The sequence below is a fragment of the Garra rufa genome, chromosome 14 (assembly GCF_049309525.1).
Source record: "Garra rufa chromosome 14, GarRuf1.0, whole genome shotgun sequence".
Taxonomy (NCBI): Eukaryota; Metazoa; Chordata; class Actinopteri; order Cypriniformes; family Cyprinidae; genus Garra; species Garra rufa.
Genome location: NC_133374.1, coordinates 10,379,076 through 10,393,866, shown reverse-complemented (window position 1 = coordinate 10,393,866; position 14,791 = coordinate 10,379,076).

Sequence of the window (14,791 nt, the reverse complement as noted above, 5' to 3'; positions counted from 1 at the left end):
AGGATGGACAAAAGTGTGTTGTGAAAAGAGCTCCGTCTTTCTGACAGGCCCAGCATGCCGTATAGGCCTCGCTCCAGATGGTGATGTCCCGGCTGCCGGCTGGGGGGCTCTGGACTCTTTCTATATGGCTGTCAGCTGGGCTTTTCCTCCCCATGCCTGGGCCCAGTGATTTCATCCTACAGCGTTTCAGTAATAAGATAATTCACACAGTACTCCACATGCTGCTCTCACATCAGCATCACCATCCAACACAGACGTGAAGCCAAACTGTCTTCCCTTTGGAAGCATGTGAGACTCTCACAACATTGTCCAATCCGGGCTTGGACTTTCTGAGCTCAGCTCAAGGAAAGGTCAGGGTGACGTCTGAACTTCTTTAGTCTGTCAAAACATGCCACCACTGAAGAGGTGAATTAGGGTCCAAAATCTCCCTGTTTTTCATGTAGTTATTTCTGGAAGCAGATCCAAAGAGACCTCCCAAAAACAAGAAAACAAGGACTAATTCAACTTTCATGATTGAAGTTCAGCAATGAACAACTGAATAAAGTGCTTCAAGCTTATTAAAGGGATAGCTCACCCAAAAATGAAAATTCTGTCATTAATTAATCACCCTCATATTGTTCCAAACCTGTTTGTTAATCTTTGGAACACAAACTAAGATATTTTTGATGAAATCCGAGAGCTTTCTGACCTTGCATAGACAACAACTCAACTACCGAATTCAAAGCTCGGAAATGTAGTAAGAAAATTGTTAAAATAGTGCACGAGGCATCAGTGGTTCAACTGTAATGTTATGAAGCTACCAAAATAAAACAAAAATAACAACTTTATTCAACAATTTCAATGTTTTTGAAAGAGGAAAATCAACAAACCAATTATGATCCAACACAAATTATCTTTTGGCCTTTTATATACGTCAATACACTGACCCTGCTCACACCTGGTGTTTTCTCTCTCCTGGTTCAAAGTTATAGTGGTGTGTGGGTGGTTTTTTCATGTCCTGACCTACTTTACTAGGACATTGGTGGAAGGGCACTTGAAAGACAAGGATCTCCCTAAAGACCTAAGGTTATGTGGAAGCTGAACTGGCACAGGCCGTTACAGCCTGGTCAAGGCACTGAAGCAGAAAGACACTCGCACACACAGACACACCATTAAAGGAACAGGTCAAACAAAAATGAAAATTGTCTTCATCATTTACTCACCATCATGCGGTTCCAAACCTGAATGTGCTCTGTGGAAGACAAATAGAGAACATTTGAAGAAAGTTGTTTAGTTTTTTTTTTCAATGCAATTATAATGATCGAAATAGATAAGACTTATGAGTCTATATTCAAAATCTACTGAAGAAATACAATAGCTTTGTTTGAAAAAAAACCCCAAAACAAACCTGAAAGGAATAGTTCACCAAAAAAATGAACATTCTGTAATTAATTACTCACCCTCATGTTGTTCCAAATCTGTAAGACCTTCAGTCACAAATAAAGATATTTTTGAGGAAAACTGAGAGCTTTTGTGGTGCTGTCATGAATGCACATTGACGACTGACACAGAAGAGAAGAAATTGTTGAATAGTCATTATTTTTTGTGTTCATTGTACCACAAAATGTATTCTTGTAGCTCCATATAATTAAAGTTGAACCACTGATGTCACACGGACTATTTTAATGGATTCTTACTACCTTTCTATGCCTTAAACATGTTAGTTGCGCTGCTGTCAGGGTCAAAAAGCTCTCGGATTTCATCAAAAATATCTTAATTTGTGTTCCAAAGATGATTTTTGCTATAGGTGTCCAGTTCATGTAACCTGGTTGATCCAATGCCTTCCCTCACACACTAATAAAAACACAAGACATTAAAAACCAAATAAAATAAAAATAAACAAATCACTGTATTTCTTCCCACGGCACAAACCCTGGTTTGACGGACATCTGTGATAACACACATACGCAGCACAAATATGCGCAAATGAACTGAAATTGAAGCTTTAGTGATTTCAAGAGTGGCCAAACACGTACAGAATGGACAGCTGAGAAATCCTCAGGATATGAAAGATATTGTTTTTGTGACCTCTGGGTTGTGTTGCTGAAGAGACACCAAATAAAAACCATACAAGTCTCACAAAGACAGAGGGGGGGGGGAAGTAAACTCTCATATCCTGTGTAACATGCCTGTAAAACACTGTACAACATCAGAGCAGTTAATACAGAGAGAGGTTTTAATATATAGAGTGAAAGAGACATATGGAGGACAGGCTGTATATCATACTGAAAGGGAGAGAGAGTGAAACTATTGTTAAGAGTGACTTAAAGGAAATTACTATGTTGAGGACAGAGAGAAAAAGAGATTGAGAGAGAGAAGTTGAAACTGAGGAATAAAGAGCAGAGGCAGCTGGAATGAATGACACAGATAAGGAGAATGAAATAAGATATACTGTCGAGCTGTCAGAGGAAACATTAAATACATGTGCGAGAAGACCGAACACACCACAAGAAAGAAAAGAGACTGGAATATTGTGTTTGAAGGAAAATTACACCAGTTGTGTGAAAAGAATAAAGACACAGAGAGGTAAGGAGAGTGCAGAGCCCTTGACAGTGTTAACTATAGTCTTTCACATACAACCGCGTGGTTCTTCAAGACCCGAGCCGCTGCCGCCGCACTGAGCAAAGCACTTCATATCTTACTGTCACTCATAGGTCTGATATACAGTGAAGACCGGGGCAATTTGAACACACTAAATTTCTTCAATCACAAAATTTCTTCAAGTCAGTGTGATGACACTCACTCAGCACATGATCAGCAGAGTTATCTCTCTGCCTGAGGAAAAAGTGCAAACGTTTAACTTTGAGAAGTGAAATCTTTAATAAAAAACTGTTTTTGAGGCATAAAAGTGTTTTGTTTTTTTTGTTTTTTTTGGACATCACATATCTATTTTAGCTCCAGGTTGCTGGTTAAAAATAAACATGAATGACAGATGCTAACACTGTCACTGGTAGCTAAGCATACAAAATATTTATCTTGGCTGCAAGTCTGAAAATAATTACTAGTCATGAAATACAAACTGTGTAATAAACATATTCAGCTAAACATGCAAAAACCAACCTCAATTACTTAAACATGCTAGCAGCTGCTGCAAGAGGCGCTATAGCTTAAATTAGCTCAAATTAGCAGTCTTCTTTAGGTTAACTGTTGTCAGCAATATTTTAAAGAGAAACAAAGTTAGTTAAAGTTGATATGTTCATAGTTAGCTACGTGGACAACACGTCTAGCTTAATGGCACATTCATTTTTAAGGCTATTTAGGTTTCAGGAGTCAAGATTTAGCTAGTTAGCATTAGCAATTAACATTTATAGATGCCAAAACTACACTTGTAATGACAACCCTACTGAAAAAAAAAACAGCTAAAACCTAAGCTGGTTGGCTGGTTTTAGATGGTCATCCAGTCTGGTCTTAGCTGGTCAGCAGACTGGTTTTAGAGGGGCCACTTCCTTAGCTGGTCAGGCTGGGAGACCAGCTGGAACAACCAGCTAAAACAAGCCTGGCCAGCCTAGCCAGGCTGGGAGACCAGCTAAAACCAGCTACTTTCAGCTTAAACCTGCTCCAGCTTTTGCCAGTTTAAGCTGATTTAAGCTGGGGGTTATTTCAGCAGGTAAAAAATATTTAAAGGAACACTCCATTTTTTTTGGAAATAGGCTCATTCTCCAACTCCCCCCGAGTTAATAAGTTGAGTTTTACCGTTTTGAAATCCATTCAGCCGTTCTCCTGTTCTGGCGATATCACTTTTAGCATAGCTTAGCATAGATCATTGAATCCTATTAGACCAATAGCATCACGTTCAAAAATGACCAACGAGTTTCGATATTTGTCCTATTTAAAACTTGACTCTTCTGTAGTAATATCGTGTACTAAGACCGGCGGAAATGGAAAGCTGCGAGTTTCTAGGCTGATAAGATTAGGAACTACACTCCCATTCCGGCGTAATAGTCAAGGAAGTTTGCTGCCGTAATAAGGCTGAAGCAGGAGCATTAATACCACGCAGCACATGTGCAAATGCTAAACTAGCTGGGAACTCATTTCTGATAATACTCCGCCTGCTTCGGCCATATATCAGCAGACTTCCCTGACTATTACGCCGGAATGGAAGTGTATTTCAAGGACTCCTAACAGCATAAAATAAATGCAGTATTTTCCAGTTGGTTTGTGCTGTATGTGTTATTGTGGTGCAGTCAGTAATTTAGTGTTTAAAGTAAAGGTTAAATAAAAATATAATACAAACAATAAAATGAGATCAAATACATAACAAAATAAAAATAATATACTTGTACTGTATGTGTTATTGTGGTGCTGTCAGCCAATTTAGTGCTCAGTGTTTAAAACAAAAGTTAAAGGAAAAGTTCACTTCCAGAACAAAAATTTACAGATAAATGTACTCACCCCCGTGTCATCCAAGATGTTCATGTCTTTTTTTCTTTCTTCAGTTGTAAAAAAATTATCTTTTTTTGAGGCAAACATTTCAGGATTTTTCTCAAAATAAAAAATAATCAAAAATAATTTTTCTCTAAACAAATATATAACTGATCGTTTCGCTAGATAAGACCCTTCATCCTCGGCTGGGATCATTTGAAGTCTCATTTAAAGTCTCATTTAAACTGCATTTTGGAAGTTCAAATTCAGGGCACCATAGAAGTCCACTATATGGAGAAAAATCCTGAAATGTTTTCCTCAAAAAGCATAATTTCTTTACAATTAAAGAAAGACATGAACATCTTGGATGACAAGGGGGTGAGTGCATTATCTATACATTTTTGTTCTGGAAGTGAACAACTTCTTTAAATTAAAAAAATAAATTAAAATAATTGTAATGTATGTCTTATTGTTATGACATTAGTTAATAAGTTAGTTAAATTTGTTAAAAAATAATAAATAAATAAAATACAATAAATGCACTGTATGTGCTATTGCGGTGCCGTCAGTTAGTGTTTATTAAAATAAAACATTTATAATAGCAGACAGACTTTTTTTCCCCCCAGTGACTCCCAACAACAGCATGATAGAAATAAATATTTTCCAGCTAGTATGTGTTATTGTGGCGCCATCAGTCACTTACTGTTTAAAGTAAAGTAAAGTAAACTAAAATATGATCAAACTGAATGCCCTGGAAGCCTCATGTCAACAAGCAGCTGCCATTGAGATGAATGGGAACACTAACAGATAGCTCTCTCCAGATACTACTACTTGGTTACCACCACAACAAAAGCAAGATGGGATGTTAAATATGTTCAATGGGATTGCTCACTGTACAATTAATTATATTTCTGGCCTTATTAACTCACTCATTCATTTATTTATACCTTCCTCCCCTTTTTCTTTCTTGCTCTCACAGTCGTTTGTTCTCTCCCTGAGGAGCTCTGCTAAACGCTGTCGCCACAGCGACCTGATGGAACATCGCCATAAAGCCAGACTACACACCCACCCTCTTCTCACACTCTCACTCCCTTTCTCTCTCTCATGAAAAATACCGCACAAACAACAGTTTTCAAGAGGTAGGAGCTCAGCTGCAGGGACGCAGTAAGAGGTGGCACATAGGGAGAGAAAGACTGCGAGAAAGAGAAGACAGGGCACTTTTGAGGAAGAAATGCAGTCCCAGCAGCCATTATAGAGAGAGCACCTGCAGTCTCAAAGTACCATCCAACAAAATGGCCCCATGTGGTCTGATGACACATAAGGCTTGCTCTGCACAGAGAATATAGAGCTCACGCAGTAGGGAGAGGGAAAAAAATAATATATGAGACACCACTCATTTCCATAGTGCATGACAGAAACTGAATCAGAGACAGACTGCATTTAAAGTTTGTTTTATAGATCATTTCAGCCTTAAGTGTCCCATATGTACTTTAACGAATTGAGCACTGAAGAACAAATGTGGTAAAATACTTTCTACCTTCCCAGTTTGATGTGTAGAGAACTTGATAAAGTAAGTGTCTGTTTATAGGCATGGCCTGGCACAGCAACAGAGGCTCAACCAATCACATGAGCTTGGGGCGGGACTATCTGTTTAATCAGCCAATGGCAGACTGGTGGAGAGTTCCTTTTTATCATTAAAATACTTATATATTTTTCTATTAATAATTATTCTAGCAATTCTTTTAGGTGCAACAAGAGGCTTAGAAACTAGATACTTAACTTTAAAAAATTGAAAAGTCTTGTATTACACTTGTCTTAAGTGTGTTATGTGTTAAGCTGTCTACTTTTTCCTAGTTTATTGTGCAGAGAACAGTGGCTCAACCAATCGCATGAGCTTGGAGGTGGGCCTGTTGAGCCAGCCAATGGCAGATTGGTGGAGAGTTTAGGAAGATATTTTAAACAATACGTTTTGAAGTTCTTTTTGGGTGCAACCGGAGGAATTAGACGCTTAACTTTTAAAAATAGAAAAATTCTTGTATTATACTAGTTTTATAGATCATTTTAGCCTTAAGCGTCATACTTGACACTTCAGCTTTGAGGTAGAAACGTGTTAAAATACTTTCTTCGTTCCCAGTTTAATGTAGAGAGAACTTAAACAAAATAAGCATGGTCTGTTATAGCCATGGATTGATAGAGCAACAGTGGCTCAACCAATCGCATGAGCTTGAAGGCGGGACTATCTGTTAAGCCAGCCAATGGCAGATTGGTGGAGAGCTTAGGAAGATATTTTAAATAATTCTTTTTGCAGTTCTTTCGTTTTTCATCTTTCTACATGTCGAATTGTAGACTATCATAATGTTCTCACACTCCATGACCCCCCGTATTCTTGGTACCTTGATACAGCATTTTTTCCGACAAAGAAAATGCACTGCAGTGGCATTTTAACCAACCTGATTTAACAATTATTCTCAGAAATTTGCTTACAAATGTAGATTATGTTTTTAATCTAAAGTCCTGCATTACACATGCAGTTCACCTTAACAAACAAAGTCACACATCCACAGAAGTGAAAAAACCCAGCCCTGTTGGCCATTAAATTGGCTAAAGTCTATAAAGTCTCCATCATTCTCCCTGGCAAAGTTTCTGTGCGTTTTTTTTCACCGCTCTCCTTTCTATCCAGCCCTTTTAGAAAGCCTGGGAGCTCACCCACATGTTTCAGGTCTCAGAAGGGTCTCTCGGGGAGGGTTGATGGGCATGTCTGAGTGTGTGTGCACGGAAGGGAGGGGGGTCAGCGGCATAAAAGCCCTTTTCTTCTCCTCCTCCTCGCCTTTTTCTTTCGGATGAGAGACAAGGGGTTGCCAAGGCGATGAGGTTGGTGGTTCTCCCACTGCGTGGTCTGGGAAGAGCAGCAGCTTGTTCTGACATTTACTGAGGGCGTTCACGCCAGACAACCTTCAGAGAGAGAGAAAAAGAGAGCGAGAAGAAAAGGAGGGGGTCTGCACCTGTAACATCAGGAGAGCGCTGCTTCCTTCTGTTGGGAGACAGCTGTGAGCTTTCCCTTCATCTGGCTCTTTTCCGACGTCTGCGCGATCCTTTTTCCTGTCCTCGGTTTGTCGGCGGAGCGCTTTCATTCACTCATTCTGTCGGTTAGCAGAAAGTCAGCCAAGTCAAAACACTGCCTTGTTCTCGCTTTAGCTCTTTCACGGTTTCTCATCTTCGCTCTCTTTCAGGCCCCCTCACGTTCTGTCAGTCTCGCAACCATCAGTAGATCTTCACATTATCTAAACCCCGGGGAGCAGATCCGGCGCCGTGTCAACAGCTCACTGGCCGTCTTTCAGACAATTCGCTAAAAAGGCGTTCGCCTGCTCGCGCTACATGAATAGCGCTGGTTTTTATAGACTGCTACAAGTGTGTTTGTAATCTGAAGGCACCCGGTAAGGAAGGTCATATCGTGATTGAGAATAACAGTCTACTTTTATCTCTCTCATGCTGGTTGTGAGAAAAAAGTACTTCTTATTTCTCATTTTTCCCCTGTTTCTACACAGACGCCAACACAGCAGGCTGAGTCTCATGAAAACACATCATATTTCACCTAAAAATCGAAATTATATTTTGCATTCAAAAGTGAAGCCTATTTTTAAGACGATTAAATATGAAGCGTGTCGTTTCTACAGAAGTAATAATCCACAATCAATCTGCTCATCCATATTTGATCATTAAAATACATGGCAAGCAATGCTGCAGCCCAATGAGCAGAATAACAAACAAACAAAAAACATTTAATTTTATATTTTCAATTTGTGTGTGTGTTTATCAGGTCAGTACATATTTTTCTAAAAGAAATAACATTTTTATTCAGCAAGGACGCATTACAAATGATCAAAAGTGAGTGTAAATACTTTCAGAAATGTACTCATTTTTTCAATGCTTTTATGTTACTTTCAAATCATGTAGGAATTGTGAAAAAGAAATATATAATAGTTTCCACAAAAAAATATCAGACAGCCAAGGTTGTCAACTAAAACTACATAAAACATTTTTGTTAAATGAAATAAAACTGAAATATGTTTAAAGAAAAACCAATATTACATCAAAATCAAGCTCTTAGCAATGCATATTACTAATCAGAAATTAAGTTTTGATACATTTATGGTAGGAAATTTACAAAATATTTTCATGGAGCCTAGTTTTTAATTAATATCCTAATTATTTTCGGTATAAAAGAAAAATCTACAATTTTGAAACATACAATGTATTTTTGGCTATTGCTACAGATATAGCTGTGCTACTTAAGACTGGTTTTGTGGTCCAGGGTCCAGGGTGTAAATACTTTCAGGAAAAAAAAAATATATATATATTTTTTTAAATGCTGTTATGTTACTTTCAAGTCATGTAGGAACTGTTAAAAAAAAAAAAAAAAAAAAAAAAAGTATAGTTTCCACCAAAAATATCAAACAGCCAAGGTTGTCAACTAAAACTACATAAAATATTTTTGTTAAATGAAATAAAACTAAAATATGTTTAAGTAAAATAAATATTATATAAAAATGATGTTGCTTCAGCAACTAACTAAAATAAAAATAGACATAAAAATGAAAATTAAACTATAAAACTAACGAAAACAAAATTATTTTAAAAAATTAACTAAAATTTAAATGTTTTAAATATAAATATATATATATATATATATATATATATATATATATATATATATATATATATATATATATATATATATATATATATATTAGATGCATCATCTGAAAGCTGAATAAATAAACTTTTAATTTATGTATGGTTTGTTAGGATAGGATGATATTTATATACAACTATTTGAAAATCAGGAATCTGAGGGTGCAAAAAAAAAAATTCTAAATACTGAGAAAAGTTGCCTGTAAAGTTGTCCAAATGAAGTTTTTAGCAATGCATATTACTAATCAAAAATTAAGTTTTTATATATTTGCAGTAGGAAATTTACAAAACATCTTCATGGAGCATGATCTTTACTTAATATCCTAATGATTTTTGGCATAAAAGAAAAATCGATCATTTTGATACAAGCAATGTATTTTTGGCTATTGCTACAAATATAGCTGTGCTATTTAAAACTGGTTTTGTGGTCCAGGGTCACAAATATTTTTTAACATGTATAATAATAACAAATGTTTCTTGTAGAATGAGTTATAAAGGAAAACCTGTTCTTGACAGCAGAAATCGGATTTTGTTCTGACATTAAAGATTCAGATTGCCATGTATAAAACATTATAACTTTTATGGAAAGGCTGCAGAACATGATGAATATCAATTATACTCGTGAGCCATACATGTTAGATGTGCTCGACAGGTTGATGGTTGCTCGGAATTCTTTTGAAATACAATAACTTGAACTTTTCTTTACTGTAATGGCCTGCAATTAGTGTTCAATCCTGTTCATTACATCATCCTACAACAAAAGACTATCAACTCAGTCTGGTAGAGTTTGACTCTGAGACCTTTTGCAGAGCTACACGGCAAAAAAGAAATACATGCGGCATAAAAATGCATTAGTCTATGGTGTGTTTCCCTTTTTTTCCGAGTGTTGAGACAGAAAGAGGCTACACAAGCCTCCCCTAAGCAGCATCACAAAAGTGCCATCAAAAAGAGGCCTGTGACGAGGGAAGCCGACGGAAGTCACAACACGACATGACGGTGCTATCACACTGTATTCAAACAGAATCTGTGTTTGCAGTTAAAAAGAGCCAGACGCATCTCTCAGGCCCTCGTATCAGCCAATGCAAACCGCAGAGGAAGAAAGGCTAGAGAATGTGTTGCGATGAACAGTCCGTTCTGCACAATCGATTCAGAAGCTTCTTTATTCTTCCTTTCATTCGTCATCTCAAATAATAAAATGCTTTGTGTGTGTGTGTGTGTGTGTGTGTGTGTGTGTGTTTGAGGATGTGATGTCTGGGGAGCACTCAATACAAAGTCTCACACATACTTTTGGGCTGATATCAGAGATATGGAGCGCCGCTCATTAAATGGCCAGCATTCTGCACGCCAAGTCCATATGTGGTTCTTTATGAACTTGAGACGAAGGATATGCTAATAGGGGGATTTTATGAGGAGCGAGTGAGAGAGAAAGCGATTGAGAGAGTGATTAAGAGAGAGGATGAGGGGAGAGTTTTAAGTACACAACTTCAGCAGCATTTGCAAATGAGCCTTGTGTTTTTTTTTCTCCCCTTCTCCCTCTCGCCACAACCATCAACGGTGCTCCGATCTCCGTTAGCTGTCTGTGATTACCAAGGGAGCGGAATGAAGATGAGGATGTTTAAAGGAATGCAAATGCTCTCTATGACGGCCTCCTACCATTTCAGCCATTCTGCAAAATTCAACCGTACAACCACATCCGTATTCCTGTAGAAGCTTCATGCTCAAAACAAACACACAGCTTAAAAGCAGCCTGAGATGGTTTAAAGTGGCCTCCTGATCTGGTTAAGCTGGTCTTCTCGGTGGGGAAGGACCTAAAACCCACTAAAACAAGCCAACAGACCAGACTGACCAGCCTAGGAGACTAGCTTAAAAGGACAGTACAACTAAAAATGAAAATTCTTGTAAACCAAACACACATACTGTTTTATTTCTATTTTTTATTATATCCTTGAAAAATCTTTTTTTTTTTAAGTGTATGCCTTTACTTCTGCAAAACATCAAAGAAGATATTTTGAAGAATGATTGTGACCAAACAGTTTCCATTTTTTGGGATCGGAAACTGTTTGGTTAACAACGTTCTTTAAAATATCTTCTCTGATGTTTTGCAGAAGAAATAATTGGAATGACATGAGGGTGGACCAGGGCTTAAAAACGAAAAAAAAATCCATTCGGTTCACTCCGAGCAGAATCGATATTATAACGTTTCTGTTCTTGCGTTCCTCATTAAACAATACGTTCCGAGAACGGTTTTCTAGAAAAAATACCGGTTAATAACGTTATTTTATTACACGGCGCGATAGATAGATAGATAGATAGATAGATAGATAGATAGATAGATAGATAGATAGATAGATAGTGTGTGCCTTTTAATAACATGTTTGGCATTATGTTTACAAATGATTCAACCAAATTCCGTGTTCGTGTCATCTGAACTTCTTCTCTTTAAAACCGAAAGTAAACGAGTTCACCTGAAGGCCGTAACTAGGGTTTGAAAATTAGTGAGGTCCGAAGTAAGGCTGAGAAACACCGCTTTAATTAATGTTTTTTTGATGACTTAACGTTGACTAAAGAGCATGAGACGTCTTCCTGCTGGCCAGTAACGGTAACGTTATTTGTCATAGTAGCCTATTTCATTCTGTAACAAACAGATTTGTATTATGCTATTGTTTTTGATAGTGTTATACATTTCTTTCAGATATTAACGATGATCGCTGCGTTTGTCTTACCGATTGTGTTATCTTCCTGTCAGCAATTAAATTACAGATTGTCTAAAAGATTTTTTTTATGAATGTACAATGTTGCCGGATATTGCTACGAAAAACAAGCAATTACAAAAATAAAGAAAAAGATATCCGAAATAAGTTCAAATCAAGATTAATATATCAGTAACACTAACGTTCAACTTTCCACTTTATAAACGTCCCAAAGTGTCACAATAAATTGGAAAAATGAGTCAAAATACACGTATAATAGGTGGATCTGGCAACAAACGGAGGCTGCACACGCGCTCTCACTCAACGCGCTCTCAAGCCTCGTTCACTGCGCTAGCTTCTCGCATCAACATGAATTGCAAACACTCATGTGATATGAGGTGGTTTAAACGGCTAAATAATCATTCAGAGAGCTTGGCATTTTATTTTTGAATATACAAAAATGACCGAGGTCCAGACCTCGGTGACCTCATAGCTGGCTACGGCATATTCCTTACCTAATATAGCCAATTATAGGCTATTTTCACTCAAACAAAACAGAACTCCAGATAGTTATGCTTTTACATTTAATGCATAAAAGCAAAAGAAAACGTAATGCATAATTTTAACTACAAGTTTTAATTAGGCTACAATAACTTAAACCTAAACATACCTTTGCACATGAAACAGCCAGGTGCTTGGTAACCTTAAGCTCGTCGCATCAGAAAGGGCTCTGCTTATGTCTGCTTCGCGGGCATTTCACGGTGTATGCGTCACCGTCGCATTTGCGCACACAATTTGAATTCATGTTTTTGGTCTGCCAAATTGATATAATAAAGAGAACGATAAAAATACCGTTATTAACCGGTTAATTTGGAATTTCTGTTTCCGTTTCTGTTCAGAACGATTAAAATTGATTTTGTTTTCGTTTTTGTTTTTGTTCCTGTTCAATGTCATTTGTTTTCGGTTTTCGTTTTCGTTCCTTGAACCGGTTCAGAGCCCTGGGGTGGACTATTCATTTTCAGATAGTTTAAAATTTTAGTTTTTATTTTTTTGTTCAGCATGGCTTTAAAAGCTGATTCCTTCGTAAAGGGAGAGTTCACTTAAAAATGAAAATTCTGTCATTAATTACTTACCCTCATGCTGTTCCAAATCTGTAAACCTGTTGCAAACCTTCATTCGTCTTCAGACCACAAATTAAGACGTTTTTAATTAAATTTAAGAGCTTTTTGACCCTGCATAGACAGCAATGCAACTGAAACATTCAAAGCCCAGAAAGGTAGTAAAGACATGTTAAAATAGTCCATGTGACATCAGTTCAGTCGTAATTTTATGAAGTTACGAGAATACTTTTTTGTGCACAAAGAGAAGAAATTGTTGAATAAAGTTGTTGTTTTTGTTTTCTTTGTGCGCAAAAAGTATTCTAGTAGCTTCATAAAGTTAGGGTTAAACCACTGATGTCACATCGACTATTTTAACATTGCTTTCTATGAAGGGTCAAAAAGCACTCGCATTTAATCAAAAATACCTTAATTTGTGTTCCGAAGATAAATAAAGGTCTTACAGGTTTTGAACGACATGAGGATGAGTAATTAATGACAGAACATTCATTTTCGGGTGAACTATCCCATTAAATTGGTCTAGATGTTTAGATGGTCAGCCATCTAGTCTCCCAGCATGACAAGCACCCCTAAAACCCCTCTAAAACAAACAGACAAGGAGACCAGTGGAAACCTACAAACCAGTTCAGGCAGTTTTTTTCATGGTATTACCTTTTTACATTTTCCATTTTTTTTAAACCTTAAAACCATATCCGTATATTCCCGTAGAAACTTTATGCTGGAAACTCCACCTGATTTAAAATGGTCTCCCTGCTTGGTTAAGCTGGTCTTCAGGGTGAGGAAGTGCCCAAAACCCACTAAAACCATCCAACAGATCAGACTGACCAGTCCAGAACAACAAAGATCGATGATCTAGATCAGGGGTCCCCAAACTTTTTTCTGAGCGGGCCACATAATTTTCTTTTCTTTAATGGGGGGCCGGTCGGTTTAAAAAATAACATTCCATGGGCCAGATGGACTATTATTATTATTATTATTATTATTATTATTATTATTATTATTATTATTATTTTATTATGATTTTACCTGTATTTGTTATACCTTTTAATGCTAGAATAGTTTATTATTTTTTTATGCACCAGACAGACAAATGATTATTTCTTTTCAAAAGACATATAGGTGCTTCTCAGTAAATTAGAATGTCATGGAAAAGTTCATTTATTTCAGTAATTCAACTCAAATTGTGAAACTTGTGTATTAAATAAACTGAATGCACACAGAGTGAAGTAGTTTAAGTCTTTGGTTCTGTTAATTGTGATGATTTGGCTCACGTTTAACAAAAACCCACCAATTCGCTATCTCAACAAATTAGAATATAATGACATGCTAATCAGCTAATCAGCTCAAAACAACTGCAAAGGTCTCCTGAGCCATCAAAATGGTCTCTCAGTTTGGTTCACTAGGCTAAACAATTATGGGAAAGACTGCTGATCTGACAGTTGTCCAGAAGACAATCATTGACACCCTTCACAAGGAGGGTAAGCACAAACATTGACTGCCAAAGAAGCTGGCTGTTCACAGAGTGCTGCATCCAAGCATGTTAACAGTAAGTTGAGTTGAAGAAAAAAAGTGTGGAAGAAAAAAATGCACAACCAACCGAGAAAAACTTCGGGTAACGAATTAGACCAGACTAGGACACCAGTTAAGACCTACAAACTATCCCATTAAATTGGTCTAGATGTTTAGATGGTCAGTCATCTAGTCTTCCAGCCAGACAAGCACCCCCAAAAGACGCAGCCTAGACCAGAGTAGGAGATCACTGAAGACCTACAAAACAGTTTTTTATCAGAGTGGTATTACCTTTTTCCTCCCGTTTCTTTTTTAAAACATAAAAGCATATCCGTATTCCTGTAGAAACTCCATGCTGGAACAATCAGGTTTAAAGTTGTC